This window comes from Leptodactylus fuscus, chromosome 5, assembly GCF_031893055.1.
Source record: "Leptodactylus fuscus isolate aLepFus1 chromosome 5, aLepFus1.hap2, whole genome shotgun sequence".
Lineage (NCBI taxonomy): Eukaryota > Metazoa > Chordata > Amphibia > Anura > Leptodactylidae > Leptodactylus > Leptodactylus fuscus.
The window spans coordinates 193,329,970-193,346,876 of record NC_134269.1 but is presented as its reverse complement, the minus strand read 5'-3'; positions in this window follow the sequence as shown (position 1 = coordinate 193,346,876).

Sequence of the window (16,907 nt, the reverse complement as noted above, 5' to 3'; positions counted from 1 at the left end):
GAATGTTTGTTCTCAGCAGACAACTTTTGTCTGCTGAGCATTTTGGTAAATGCTCAGTACTGGGCTGGATTTTTAGGAATGGCAGGCAGGTTGGTAGTGGGACCGGTCATTCCACCCCCCTCCAGTCCACAATTTGGGGAAGTTCCTGCAGCGACTCAGCTGCAGAGAGTCTCCTCGTCGAGGAGGCTTAAGAAGCCAGCTCCAGCAGCAATACTTTGGCAGAGTTTGGCTGGAGAGCTGACAGAGAGGTCATATTTTTGGGAGCTGTGTCCTGAGTGACTCTACTGGCTTTTGATTTCTGTTATTCTAGGTGAGGTAACCTATTCTGATGTTTAGTTAGAGCCTAGACGGGCAGGTATTTATTTTTGTATTGTTTCCTTTTGTTGCTGCACTACTTTTTTGAGTGAAAATAAACTCTACCTTTATTTTGGACTAAAAGGAAACTGGACGTGTGTGTCTATGCCACCTAGCAACCCCAGACCCTGACAATATATACCGTATTTTTCGGACTATAAGACGCACAAAATTTGGGGGGAAAAGAAGGGTGCGTCTTATAGTCTGAATGTGGCGCCTGGCATCCGCTGTAATAGAGAGGCGGAAGCCGGCAAGTGATAGACGCCGGGGCCTGAGACATCGCTGCGCTCCTCTGCCCTGCATGAAGCCAGCAGCGGGAGGAGTGATGCTATTCCACTTCTCCGTCCCCCCCGCCGCTGGCTTCAGGCAGGACAGTGGAGCGCAGCGATGTCTCAGGCCCCGGCACATGTGATGGCTTCTATCCCTCCCCGGCATCCGCCTCTCTAGTACAGCGGATGCCGGGTCAGTATCGGTGGCCTCTTCTCCCCCAGGGCCGGTCCCCACCGGCCCCGTACCTGTGACGTTGCAGGCCGGCTCCTGCGCGGCGATATCGCAGGAGCCGACCTGTTCGGGTGACAGCTGGGAGCCTAATGCGGCTCCCCGGCCTGTCACGGCTATATTAGTATTGCGGCTGGTCTCTATGACCAGCCGTAATACTAATAGACAGAATGTCCCATAGACAGCAATACAGTTGTATTGCCGTCTATGGGACTTGCAATCAAGTGACCGCAGGTTCAAGCCCCCGGGGGGGAATAAAATAGTTAAAAAAAAAAAAAAAAAAAAAAGCTTTAAAGTTCTAAATCACCTCCTGTTTTTTTTTTTCAATACAAGGTGATCTAAGAAATAGACATTCCCCAAAATGGTATAACTAAAAAGTACATCTGGCCCCGCAAAAAAAAACGCCCTATACATCCCCGTACAGCTGCAGGGTCACCTGTCAATGTGGCCTTGCAGCTGTTGCAAAACTACAACTCCCATATATTAAATATTTTACCAGTTTTTGCTTCAAAATTTTTTTTCCCTATTTTCCTCCTCTAAAACCTCTAAAGGTGCGTCTTATAGTCCGAAAAATGCGGTATTTACTTTGTGGGGAAGGCAGCTCAGTGGAAGCAGTGGTGTCGACCCAAACAGTCAAGACAGGGACACAAAATGTTCAGCAAACTGGTTTATTTAGAAAAAAAAACAGGAAAATAAATAATCCTTCACTTCAGGCACAAAAAGAGCAAAACAAAATACGGCCTTAACTTCAGGCAAAAAGAAAATAAATACCTGCTTGTCTGAGTGACTACCTAAACAGAACTGATAACCTAACTATACGTGTGGCTTACTACCAGCCACATGAACAAAACAAGCACAATATTGTCTCATCAGACTCAGGGTTACAGGACAGAACCATAACCTCCTTTTACTCCATGGAACTGGAGTGAAACCTGTCAGAAACATCTTAGAAACCTGGGACTGACATAACTGGAATATCTCCAACACTCTGCCGGTCACCTTTTCACAACACACACACACATATATATATTATATATATATATATATATATATATATATATATATATATATATATATATATATACACACACACACACACAGAGAAACCTCTTTGAGATGTTCACTCAAAATTGCATGAAAAAGTTGCCTTCTGAGGGTGGCCTTGTCAAAGAAGATGGCCAGTATGGAAAACTCTAAATCTGTCATGTGGTCTGAGTAAGGAGATGGTCTACTGAAAGAGGTGATTTTTTTGGGAGAGGTTATACTTTTTCTCTCTCTCTCTACATTTATTTTCTCACTGGTGGCTTTGCAAGCATGGCACATAGTGGTAAAACAACAGAAGACAGAGTAACATAGTTGATAAGATTGGATAAAGATAAAGGTCCCTCAAGTCCAACCTAACCTATAGTCCTGCCATGTTCATCCAGAGGAAGAAGGAAAAAACTCCCAATAAGGTAGAGGCCAATTGCCCCATATTGGGAGTAACATTTTTTTTAGATATTGCAATATGAGCACACTCCTGGATTAATGTTGCATGCCTCAATAACCATATTACCAATGAGAACTGGGAGTAAACTCAACAAAAGAAGAACCCAAACACATAATTGATATCCATACTAGCCTACCAAATTATTTGTGGTTGAGTTACCATTTCAGATCCGTGATCTTTTAGTTGCTGTGCATGCCTAAAGGTAGTGAAAAATGCATTTAACTAATAGCCCACGACCATCGCAATATCCACCTGAAATCAGTGAATAAAAAAGTCCTGCACACACAGCTTGTTGGTCCACCACTTGTTTAGTGGACGAAAAGTTCAGTTCAACAACGGACACCTGACAGATCCCATGATAGTTAATTGGGTCCAATGAACAGAAACCCAAGTGCAGATGTGAACCTAGAATCAAAGCTACAAACTATAGACTTCTATACATTTGCAGTAAAAGAAATGTAACATTAATTGTACATAGCATATCTTCTAGCTAATGGAACCGGTTCCAGCAATCGCACAGCTTTAGTAAAATGCTATTTATGGAGTGACGTCATATATTTGTGTTGGTTCACCAAAGGTTCTCATTTTCATGTCACATTCTTTGACACAACACAAGCATATTCTATGCATTTGTTCTTTCTATAAATGATAGTTGTAGAAACCCCTTTTTCTATTGCACTGTACAAATGGTACTCCATTACAAGCCTACAATAACATTGTGCTTACCTTTTATGTTCCAAGATAGAATTCAGTGATTTCTGCCCCAGGAATTAATAAAGAGACCTCGGATCACACAAGCACAAAGCTGCTGCTTTAAGGACAACATGCACGCAACACTCCAGGCGAAACACTCGAGATCCCACGAAGACATCAAATGGCACATTTGAGATTGTAAAAGGTTCTGGTTTTTTCCTTGGAGCTATCTTAAGAATATGTTCCTAGAAACGGATTTGAAACGGCAAGACAACCACCAATGTAACTTCTTGTAAATGTGAATACTCCTCATTGTTCTGTAGAAGAATTATTGAAATCCTGGCATAGCACTGGTGTACCTACCATAAAGGAAAAGCATGGAGTTCCTGGACCCCAATGCAAAACCTGCCTACCTTGTGCTATATAGAATAGTGGTATATTTATGTGGCAGAGGGATCTTTGGGGCCCCCTCAGATTTCAGGGCTACTGCTGCGCCCAGTATAGGTTCTTCCTTCTATGTAGCCCATTACTAGGGTTATTTGACCAATAAGTCTGTTTTCTATTTTGACTCCAAGGAACAGAATCCCATCTACAACCTAAAAGTGAAGCATGCCATTTGTTTATCCCTAGCTTCATTACGATAACCCCTTATTTGCCCTACACTAGTTCTTCTGTGAGGCTCAGGTTCCTAACAGTATCAGCTTGGGCACAAAGGAGGGAAGCTAAAGCAGAAACTGCACGGATAATGCCAGCCCTGTAGTATCAGTGCAGGCTCTGTGGCTAGAAAGGCTGTAAGAAGAGGAATCACAAATTTTTCAGTTTTGTTAGATACTAAAATAATTTTGAATATTTGGGTCAAATCTGTTTCGTTACCAACCAATTCACCCATCTCTACTTAGAACCCCTTTTTAAAAAAACAAAACAAAAACAGACTGGTTATTACTAGAGATGAGCGAGTAGTATTCGATCGAGTAGGTATTCTATCGAATACTACGGTACTCGAAATACTTGTACTAGATCAAGTACCACTCGCTATTCGAATGGAAAAATTCGATGCAGAACCAGAGTTGATTGGCCGACTGCTATACCAGGGGTCGGCAACCCCTGGCACGCGTTCCAAGTCTGGCACGCGAGGCATATTTTGCTGGCACGGCAGCCAGCCAGCAACTTTTATACACTACTTGAGAGAGAGCGTCCTTTCAGTGCTCTGGTAGAGCTGTGGTGTAGGACACGCCCCCTTCTCTCACTGCCACCAATCAGAGGTGAGCCTCTCACTGCACAGGATAAGGGCTCCCTGGACCTGCTGTTACATGTGAGGAGGAGCTCCTGCCGTCTGCAGCCCCGAAGAGGAGAGGAAGCAAAGTGAAAGTAAAAACACCAGGTATGTGTGTTACTAACTATTCTTATTAATGTCAGGTATTTGGGGTGATAACTTTTGTTTTAGTAACTCCATGTGCCTCACATTAATAGCAGTTAACCCCATCATGCCCCTCACATTAACCCCTGTGTGGCTCACATAAGGGTTACTGATAAGTGAGACATATGGAGGTACTAATAAAGGACCTATATAATGAAGATGTTCACTTATTACCTCCATATGTCTCACGTATCAGTGTCCCTTATGTAAAGCACACAGGGGGTTAATGTGAGGGACATGATGGGGTTAACTGCTATTAATATGAGGCACATTGAGTTAACCTGTAATGCACATGACCAGACTCTTTATCTACAATTGTGGATAAAGTACAGACCTATATATTTCAATTGACCCATATATACAGCCATTCTTTTTGTGGCTGTGTATCTGGGCCAAATTGAAGAGCTGAAAACTATGGAGCAGGTCCTATATCTGTCCTATACATCCCCTATATCTGTCCTATACGTCCCCTATATCTGTCCTATACATCCCCTATATCTGTCTGCATTTGCAGCCCTGTCAATTTTTAATGTATAGGTCAGTGAAAACCACATCCGTGCCATTTGTGTGCAGGAGGCGTAAGGCTGAGGCCCCACATTGCAGAAATGCAGCATTTTTGTTGCAGATTTTGATGCAATTAAAGCCAAATCCAGTTCCTGGGCACCAGTGCATTCACTTTGTTGAAAGTGTCACACCCATTAATTCCTGGCTGGGGTTTTGCTGTTACTGCACCGCCAGGAACTAAAAGTGACAAATTAATCTGCGTTTCACTTAGGGAGCGTTCACACTACTGTCTGTGTCCGACAGCTAGTGTCTACTGCTAATGTCTGTTCAAAATCTTGTGTGGATATTAGTATCGGACACTAGCTGTGTCTGTGACATTTTGCATTGATTTAAATGGATATTGGGTGCGTTCGTTTACTGTTCGTGGGTGTCCTTAAGTGTCCGTTCCCAAAGATATCCGACTTTTCAAGCGGACAGAAAAACCTACATGTCGGGTTTTGCTGTCCACTTGAAAAGTCGGACATCTTGGAGAACGGACACTTAAGGACACCCACAGACAGTAAAAGAACGCACCCGATGTCCATTTAAATCAATGCAAAATGTCACAGACACAGCTAGTGTCCGATACTAATATCCACACAAGATTTTGAACAGACATTAGCAGTAGACACTAGCTGTCGGACACCGACGGTAGTGTGAACGCTCCCTTACAGAAAACTGAAGTTACTAACAGCCGAGGACTGGATGGAGCATACAGGTACATTGTGTGTCAGCGCTCTACAGGTATGACCTTACTCTGCTCCCAGTCACATACATTACCACTAATTGTGGGTTACGCATGTACTTACATTGCTTCTAAAGGAAAAGAACATGTGTATCCAGGCAAATAGTGGTAAGTGCATATGGCTGGGAGCACAGTATGACAGCACCTCTATGTTGTGGTTTGTGTTATATGACTTTAGTGTAGGTGTCGTCAGCTTTACAATTATTGCCCGGCACTCCGAGGACCTCATCTTTGATTTTTTAATTTAAATCGGCACGCCGAACAAAAAAGGTTGCCTACCCCCGGCTATACAGTCAGCCAATCAACGCTGGTTCCTCTCCTACCTTTAGAGGTCTTCTCTGTGCAGCGTCCTCGCGGTGTCTTCTGGCTCTGAATTCACTCTGCCAGGCATCGGGCCTGGGCAGAGCCAATTGTGCATGCCTGCGCTACAAGAAAATGGCCGCTTTGACTGTAAGTCGGCTGCGCAGTCGGCTCTGCCCAGGCAGAGTGAATTCAGAGTCGGGGGACGCGGCACGGAGAAGACTTCTCGGAGAATCCAGCCCGACCCTCACTCATGGACTTGGTAAGTTCAATTTGATCGAATGTTGCCTACCCCTGAAATGAGCATTTTTCCCCCATAGAGTATAAGGGCTAGTTCACACGTGGGCAAAGGGGAGGTTTTTGACAGCGGAATTCGCTTCAAAAACCTCTCCTTTAACATGGTGGTCTATGTAGACCACTAGCTTTTTTTTTCCTCCTAGCGTTTTCCGCCTGAAGAAGCGACATGACCTTTCTTCAGGCGGAAAACGCCTGAAGAATTGCATAGAAGTGAATGGGAGGCGAAAACCGCGCGGTAAAAAACCGCGCGGTTTTTTGCACACAAAACCGCGCGTTTTTTTGCAAAAAAACGCGCGGTTTTCGCCTGCAGTTTCTATAGCACATATAGGAAAAAAAAACCCTAGCGAAAACCGCTAGCGAAAACCGCGTCAAAAACCTCGTCAAAAACCGCGTGGAATGCAAAAAACAGCGTCAAAAAAACTCCTCGAGGTTTTTTACCTCGCACAAATAAGCTAGGCGGTTTTCACGTGTGAACTGACCCTAATAGGATTCGATTCGAGTAGTCGAATATTGAGGGGCTACTCGAAACGAATATCGAGTATTTAACTACTCGCTCATCTCTAGTTATTACATACATATATACATACTAAGATATATATACACCTAAATACACACACATCACGTACACATCAGCAGACACAAGACTCACACTTAGGGTGAGAACAGTGATATATTTCTTGGTCTCACACCACTAGGCAGATGTTCACAGACCTTCAGAGGCAGAGACATTTGCATGCCAATCCTAATAACAATTCTGCAGGAGAACCAAAATTATTTGATTTTGATAATACATGAGCTGCAAATATTCCGAGCACAAAGCTAGTCATTTAAATATCAATTATTTATTAAAATTAACAATCAGCCAGCCAAAGGCATTATTAAAGAATTGTACTATTACAATCAATGTATTCCAAATGTTATTAAGGTGACAATTATTCCGGGGCTATGAGCAAAGAAAATCTGCTGTTACTTTCAAATGCAAATAAATATAATTCCATTCTTAGTATTCATCACCAGGCAAGGCTTAATTGTAAAAGCAACATGAAAAGATACTTAACATGACAGTATAGTAACATTTATTGTTGCGCTGCCAATGGACTTGACAAGCTAATTACACTGTAGTGATTAGCGACTTATTAAATACATTACTTATTTTGTACTGATCCTTAATTTCAGTTTAAATTGTAATTCAGAGCTGAATTCATAATTCTGCTGGTTGTTGTCAGAAACAGTCGACAATCCTGTTGTCAGGCACACCCTTAACAATTTACAGGGATGGATAGATTTAGATACATGAAATGACTGTATAGGGTATGAGAAGGTGACAGGCAGAGTGCTGGAGTCCAGATATATCAGCCCCAGGTTTTTGACATATGTGTGGTCCAGGGCGGATCTGGAGTAGGCCTCAGCCCAGGTGTAGATCCTGGGATCATTACTGGGAGAGAAAAGGCTGCAGATCATGGCAGTTCCATGAGGTGAAAGGAGGTTTATGGTTCTGTCCTGTAACCCTGAGTCCGGTGAGACAATATTGTGCTTGTTTTGTTCGTGTGGCTGGTAGTAAGGCACATGTATAGTCAGGTTATCCATTCTGTTTAGTTAGTTGCTCAGACAAGCAGGTTTTTTGTTTTTTTTTTTAATTTTGTTTTTTGCCTGAAGTTAAGGCTGTATTTTGTTTTGCTCTTTTTGTGCCTTAAGTCAAGGTTTATTTATTTTCCTGTTTTTTCTAAATAAACCAGTTTGCTGCACGTTTTGTGTCCCTATCTTGAATGTTTGGGTCCGCACCACTGCTTCTACTGAGCTAACTTCCCCACATGGGTTAAATGCAAACATGACAGCCCAAAATTCAGGTGACCTTAGCTCCAGGGGCATAGCATTTGGGGATGCAGAGGTAGAAGTTTCTACTGGGCTCTGGACCACAGAGGGCTTCAAAACCCACTATTTTAAATGGTACAAGGTAGGTAGTGGCCCTATTACAGATTTTGCTTTGGTGCCCAAGAGCTTTAAGATACACCTGTTATTAGCTCTGAAGGCTACAAAATTGTTAATGCAGTCTGACTATATATATATATATATATATATATATATATATATATATATATGTATATATATATTATATATCAAATCAAATCAAAAAGCTTTATTGGCACGTCCGAATAGATATTTGGCATTGCCAAAGCTAGTAAAGTGGGTGGGGGGGGGGGAGTTGGACTCGGGTGGGTGAGTGGTGGGGGTGGGGTGGGGCGGTTGGTTTGGGGTATAACAGTCCATGGAGTTTCATCTTCCTCTTCCTTGGTGACTGCTATATGGGGAGGTGGGGGTGTTTGGGGTGGGGGTGGGGCGGGTGTATTGGGATATATATATATATATATATATATATATATATGATCAATGCAGGATAAATAACTGATGTTTAGAAAATGAGACGGTTAATTAAAGAAATGATGGCAATATTGAGGTTCCCCTTCCCATTCAACCCTTCCCCCACGATGAGATTGTGGGGGTTATGAGGGGTTGCCACATAAATGACCAGGCCAATCAACGGCCTCTTACTTGCATAACCCTATTACACATCGGTAGTCTAAGAACAATATATTGGAATACACAAGTATTGAAATATATTGTACAGTGGATGAAGCGATTCCAGGTTTGAGTAACCTTTTGGGGCAGTAAAAAAAAAATGTAAAAAAAAGAAGTGTAAATAGTTCAAAAAAGGATAAAAAAATGAATAGTAAAGAAGTTCAATAAACCCCTTTTCTGTTTCAAATAAAAAAAAAAAAATAAATATATATATATATATATATATATATATATATATATATATATATATATATATATATATATATATATATAGAGAGAGAGAGTCAGGGTCTGGGGTTGCTAGGTGGGGTGGCATAGACACAAAAGTCCAGTTTCTTTAGTCCAAACAAAGTTTACTTTCACTCATAAAGGTAGTGCAGCAACAAAAGGAAACAATACAAAAAGAAATACCTGCCCGGCTAGGCTCTAACTAAACCTAGAATAGGTTACCTCACCTAGAATAACAGAAATCCAAAAGCCAGTAGAATCATTCAGGACACAGCTCCAAAAATATACCTCTCTCTTTGGCTCTCGAGCCAAACTCTGCCAAAGTCTGCTGCTGGAGCTGGTTTCTTAAGCCTCCTTTACAAGGAGACTCTCAACAGCTGAGTCGCTGCCGGAACATCCCCAAAGTGTGGACTGGAGGGGGGTGGAAAGACAGGTCCCTCTACCAACCTACCTGTCATTCCTAAAAAAACAAACCAGTAACCGAAACTTTGAAATAACCCTCAGCAGACAATAGTTATCTGCTGAAAAATGTTCTTTCTGGAGTTTTCTCATCTCACCCACCTTAGTAGTCTGGGTGAGATGTACACCCCCTCCATTACCTGACCAGCCATCGGCTTACAATACATATATATATGAATGATATCATTATTTGCATATACATCACTATCTAAAAAGTACATGGGAAGAATATGCAAATCTGACTTCCATGATGTAATTAGGATGTCAGTGCCTCAAGTATGCACACCAATAGAGGGCGCTGACTGAGAATGTGCAAGTCTATCTTCCATGATGTAATTAGGAAGACAGAGTCTCGGTCAAACAAACCTATAGAGGGTGCTACCTTTAACATCATGCCGACCTTCTCAGAGGCCTTTGTTTACACATTGTGCAGACTTGCACATTCTCAGTCAGCGCCCTCTATTGGTGTGCATACTTGAGGCACTGACATCCTAATTACATGGAAGTCAGATTTGCATATTCTTCCCATGTTCCTTTGCACAGTGGAGCGCTCATGGCTTAATAAGACTCCACACACCTTAATGGTGGTTCTCTCCTTATGGAGTGACAATATCTAAAAGTAGTTATTTATACGTTACGGTGATCACCATAAAAATAAAAAATTAAATAAAATACCATAATGCACAAATTACTTAATTTTGGTCACCATGCCATACCTCCCAAAAAAAAAGCACATTATAAAAAGGTGCTACAACTTGGCCCACAAGAAAAGCTCTTACTAAGCTCTGTCAACAAAAAGTGAAAAGGTTATGGATGTCAAAATATGGTAACTTATGATATGAAACAATTTGCTAATACTGATATCAATATGATATCTCCTTAATGTAATGACCAGCTGTAAAAAGTTGTCATATCATTTTAATGCAGAGTGAACACCGTGAAGAAAAAAATGCAAAAATAAATGACAGTTTTGTACATTTTTTCCACATGCACTCCTCAAAAATCTCAATAAAAGTTTAGCAAAACATTACATTGAATTTTGGAAGGCTGAGATGGAAAACATGTAAAAAGTCACCGAGCTTTAATGACCAAACTACCCTACCTTAAAGGGTTAAGTATGTCTATTACTTTGTCTTTCCAGTTGTGTTTCTATAAAATAATTTGTTCTTGCCGGTTCTAGTTCCTGAATATGGTCATATTCTGTTTTCTAGTTATCCTTGCATATTTTAGCATCTTGTAACTGGTCTAGTTTCCATTTTGTAGCCCAGGTCATGTTCTTGTTATTTACTCCAATCCATTCCTTGCTTGTGAGGTTTCTCTTTGTATTTTACTTTACCTGGTTTGCTCCTATAGTGAGCTTGGTTCTTGCCGTTTGTCAAGTAAGGATGCATTCACACTTCACATTCACAAGTATACGCGCGTATCACAATGAAACCAATAGGGGAAAAAAGATGGCCATTCACGTATGCCGGTTCCCATTGAAATGAATGGGATCTGCTTTGTACGCGCTCATTCTGAACGTGCTTTACGTTCAGAATCAGCTCAGCGTATACTTAGTGTGAATGCACCCTTAGCTTGGATCTGGAAAGCTTGTTCCCTTTGTGTAGCTGCTTTGCTCTGTTTCTTGCTTTAAGGCCCAGTTCACATTTGCGTTCAGGCCATTCTGTTCCCCTTTCTGCATGAAAAATTCAGAGAGAAAAGTCCTTCAAGCAGAACTTTTCTCTATGCATTTTTCTTGCGGAAACCGAATGGACCCCATTATAGTCTATGGGGTCTGCCAGTTTTCTAAGGCAACCGCTTTTTTACGTGGATTAGGTTTCCATTCGGGGCGTCCCCAAGTGGACTCTCTGAACAGAAACCCAAATGCAGATGTGAACCGGGCCTAATTCTGCTTTGTAAGTTTTCCTAGGTTTGTGTTACATGTGAACATTGTAAATTAGGGTTTACATTAGGGATATCTTTATGGACACTGAAAGTCAGTGGTGTCTGATGTTAGGGATTAGAGATGAGCGAACACCGTTCGATCGAATAGGTATTCGATCGAATATCAGGCCGTTCGGGGTATTCGTTCCCAATTGAATACCACGCGGCATACGCAGTAAAAATTCGTATCCCCTCCCACCTTCCTTGGTGTGTTTTGTGAACCAATAACTGTGCAGGGGAGGTGGGACAGGAACTACGACAACGGAGGCATTGAAAAAAATTGAAAAAACCCATTGGCTGCCGAAAACATGTGACCTCCCATTTATAAGAACAGTCGCCGCCATGTTCGTCATATTTGCGGTCAGAGATAGGGAGAGAAACATATATGCTGAGAGCTAGATAGGCATCAGCTTCAGATAGGCAGGGAAAAGCCAAAGAACAACTACAGCTCTTCTCAGAGCTATACACTGCAGGGACAGGAGAACAGCTTTCCACGGACGGTGGAAAACGGATACAGAACAGTTACTTGTTGCTATATATGTGCAAACCAGCTTTTCTCCGGGGTGTCCCCCAGAAAAATAGCAGGAATCCACAGTAGTTACTTCTTGCTATATACGTACAAACCAGCTTTTATAAGGAGTGTATAGACCATAAAAAGGGCATTACTATACATCAAAAAATGCGTAAGGCTACCTCAAGGGAACGAGGACGGGGATGAGGACGGGGGCGTGGAAATGCAGATGTGGAGCAAGGTTGCGCTCAACCAACAGCGTCTACTGTGCCTACTGCTCTGTGGCAGCAAGCATTGCGCATGCCCACAGTCTCTGGCTTTATGGCCACATTAAGTAGGGTGCAGGGTACAACCCTAACCAGGCCTGAGCACCAGCCAGTCAGCCTCTACCTCAACTCCTCATCCTACCCAACAGACTGCTCCTCCTCTTCCTCACAACATGCCCAATCTTCCCAGCAAACTAATCCCACCTTTACCACCTCCCAGGAGCTGTTTTCTGGTCCATTCACTGTCCCTCTCTCTGTCCCACTACGTGTGTCCTGATGCACAAACACTGGAGCATCCATTATCTCCTGTTGTTGACCAGCAATCGACCCTCAGTGACGATGATGACGAGACACAGTTGCCATCAGGGCAGCCTGTTGCCATCCTCGGTGTGCAAGAGGAGAAGGAGTTGGAAGAGGAGGTGATGGACAACGAGGACACTGACCCGTTTTTTAAAAATGTACCCAAATGTACCCGAGCTACTGGTGAAAGTGCAGCGCTTGTGCGCCCACTTTCGCAAGTCTCCAGTAGCCGCTGCTAGCCTCCGAAGCCTCCAGCAACACCATCTGCCAGAACACCAGCTGATGTGCGACGTTCCCACATGCTGGAACTTGACATACCACATGTTGAGTAGAGTGTGTGAGCAGCAGAGACCCTTGATGGAGTACCATCGCCAAAACCCAAGGGTTCCTCAGAGTCAGCTCCCGCAGTTTCTGCACCATGAGTGGTCATGGATGGCAGACATACGAGATCTTGTGTCTTTGAGGAGTCAACCATGAGGGTCAGCTGTGACAACGCACTCGTGAGTGTCACAATCCCGCTCCTGTGTGTGATGCGTGAATCCCTCATCGCCATCAGGGATAACGCATTGGACACTGAGGAGTCGGGCATAGGAGCACAACCATCCCAGCATGAATACATGTTGGAGTTCTTTTCAACTGACAAACGCATTGTCAAAATCCTGGAGAGCAACGACTACTGGATTTTTGCAACTCTCGACCCCCGGTATAAAAATAATATTTCTAATTTTATTCCAGTAGAGGGGAGGGCCAGTCGCATGAGTCATTGCCACAAGGAACTGGTGCAGAATATGATGGAGATGTTTCCATCAACTCTCATTGGCAGCACACAGGAGAGTTCCTCCAACAGGCGAACAACTGCCATCCGATCCACAGCCAGCAGGGGCACACTTTCCAAGGTCTGGGACACGTTAATGGCACCCACTCGCCAAACTACCGCCACTGAGGGACCTAGTGTCACCAGGATGGACAAGTATAGGCGCATGTTGCGGGAATACCTGGCCGACCCCAGGCCTGTCCTCTCCGATCCCTCTGCTCCCTATACTTATTGGGTCTCCAAGTTGGATTTGTGGCTGGAACTTGCGCTGTACGTATTGGAGGTCCTTTCCTGCCCTGCCGCCAGCGTGCTTTTGGAAAGGGTCTTTAGCGCAGCCAGTGGCATTATTACTGATAACTGCAGCTGGCTGTCAGCTGACAGTGCTGACCGGCTGACACTGATCAAAATGAACAGCCACTGGACAGACCCATCATTTTGATGTCCACCGGTGTCAAGCACCCCGACATGAAGTTTCATGTATGTGCTCACCCTCTACAATTCCTCCTCCTCCTGCACCATCAGCATTACACAATTATGCTCCTACTAGGCTCAATCCACGGCCGCAAAATAGCGCCGTGTATACGATCCACGCTCCCAATGAAATCAATGGGAGCGTATACGGCCTACAAAATCTCACGCGGCGTCTACATGCCACATCACGCGGCACTTTACTCCGTGTGAACTCACCCTAAGGGCCTAAAACTCTGCTGGTAAGAGGCTGAAGTCACCTAAAGGGCCTCAATTTCTGCTGGTAGCTCAGCTTAAGGGCCTGTAACTTAATTTTGAAGGGCTCACGTTAAGGGCCATAAAAGTGAATTTTGGAAGGTCTTACCACATCTCACACACACACATTCACAATGACAGTTCAGGGTGGGTATTGTTGGATTTCCCATTGCCTGTTCCATCTGTGGTTGTCATAGGCAACGTGATTTAAAGGGGTTCTTGTTAAGGTTTCATTAGAGTACAATTTGAGTTTGTGTCCATACAATTGGGGAGTAAAGAAGGTTTCCAGGTATTTTCCCACTTTGCTAGAGGTTTTTTTGAATGTGCAAAGTGTGTAGTTGATAGGCTGTGATGTTGGGGTAAAACTGTCACTTTTGTGTGTTAGATGACCCCCGGACAGGCTTCCCCTGCTGTCCCAGTTGTATTGCAGACGTGTTGGCATCATTTCCTGAGGTGTCACTGAGGTGGACTTGGTGACCCTCCTGAGTCGAATGGTGCGTTCCCCTAAAACTAAGCATTTTTCCCCATAGACTATAATGGTGTTCGATATTCGATTGAATAGTCGAATATTGAGCGGCTATTCGAAACGAATATCGAATATTTTACTGTTCACTCATCTCTATTAGGGATGTGTACTGTATGTATGGAAACATTCATGAAGAGCTAGTCATGATCAGTTGTCCATGTGTTGGTTTATCATCTGTTTGCTCTATTACCGGACTGTCACCACTGCCATTCGTATAAAGCATACTTCCGAATATAACTATAAATATAACTGAATAGTACTGGTAATATTAGAAACTTTATAACTAGAGATGAGCGAACAGTAAAATGTTCGATATTCGTTTCGAATAGCCGCTCAATATTCGACTATTCGATCGAATATCGAACCCCATTAAAGTCTATGGGAGAAAATGCTTCACTACAGGGGATCCTACCATTCGACTCAGGAGGGTCACCAAGTAGTACTAACACGCTCAGCTGGTTTATTCCTTAGTACTACTAACACGCTCAGCTGGGCTATTACACTAAGGAGTGTGTAGGAGATGTAGGAGAGCTGGCAGATATGCAGCAGACTAACACGCTCAGCTTGACTATTCCTTAATACTACTAACACGCTCAGCTCAGCTATTACACTAAGGAATAGCTGAGCGTGTCAGTAGTACTAAGGAATAGCCAAGCTGAGCTAGTCATGTTAGTACAGGAGGAGTAGCTGGAGGGATGGTTGGGTGTAGTGCAGAGCTCTTTCATCTCCGGTGTCTGGAGTAGCCGGGCTAACCGCACGGGCTCTGCTATATCTCGCTATAGAAATGCATTGACCAGCGTTGATTGGCCAGTGTACGGGCATTCGGCCAATCAACGCTAGCCAATGCATTCCTATGGGAAAATTCAGCTCGTGCATATCGCAAGCTGACAGGGATCGCGACAAGATAGAGCCCCAAAGAGCTAGGTGAGTGACATTCCCCCCTAAATAAAGGTTATCCCTAGCTAACCCTGCCTGTAGATCTGTCCCTGTCTCACATTCATATAGTTCACAGTCCCAAATTAGTCGAATGGTAAATCCACCATTCGTCTAAAATGGAGGTTATCTGTTTCCGGCCGCCAATTCCTTTTTCCAATTTTTTTTCACTGCCTACGTTTGCGTAGTTCCTGTCCTACCTTCCCTGCGCAGTTATTGGTGCAAAAAACGCGCCAGGGAAGGTGGGAGGGGAATAGAATTTTTTTGTGAGTTTGCCACCTGGTGTTCGATTGTAATTGAACACCTAGAACGGCCTGATATTCGATCGAATGTCAATTCGATTGAACGCCGTTCGCTCATCTCTATTTATAACGTATTTTACTTGATAAATATGTTGAGTTACTTTTTCTATGTTAATCTCTTTCCATAGAGTTTTATGTATGAGCTGGATATGGATACAGACTCATTGTAAATAAATAAACTGAGTGAAGATTAATAGCCTAATAAGTGGAAAAGCAAAGAGATTTTTTTTTTTTTTAATAAGCCATAGTTCAAAGGTTGGTCTATTCACATGTCCTATTCTGCTACATAATTAGACCCTATTGTAAGTCAGGGAGGTGTTGGAGTACCAGGAGGCACTGTATGTACCCTCAAAGGACTATAGGTGAAGTCCAGTTCTGACATCCAGTTACAGATTTAGCACATGAGCAGAATATAATAAAAGCTTAACCTCGGCTTACACTTCAGTTGAAGGCTGCATCACAAATTCTGCTATATTCCACAAGAGATATATTGATACAGAAAACAGTATTCTTTGTTAAAATGATGGACACCATGACAGGACCCAGACAGACCCCGTTGTAAATCAATGAGTTTCTTGGGTGACACTGGTGCCCATGATATGATATATCTGGCAGAGTATTGTGTCTTCAATTAACAATGTAAAGTATGATGCAGACGTGAACAGAACCTTATAGTTCTCATGAGGTTTCTACAAGGCAGCCACTGGAAACCTGAAACCTCTTGGAGTCTATAAGGTTATTTTCAGCTTCTTTAGCTAGGGGGAGTGTTTCCTATAAAAATATATTGTTGGACTATTTAAGCAATTTCTTAAAGGTTTTTTTCTGCTACACATCCCCATTCCACAAGATAAGTGTCTGATCACTGGGGATCCAAAGCCTTGAACCCCCAAGAATCACAGGAATAAGAACCTTTGGAGAAATGGTATGCAGGACCACCACTCAATATTCTTCTAAGAGATTTCATGAATGGAAATATTTGATAGTTGCATAAGAGTGAATGGAGTGGTGG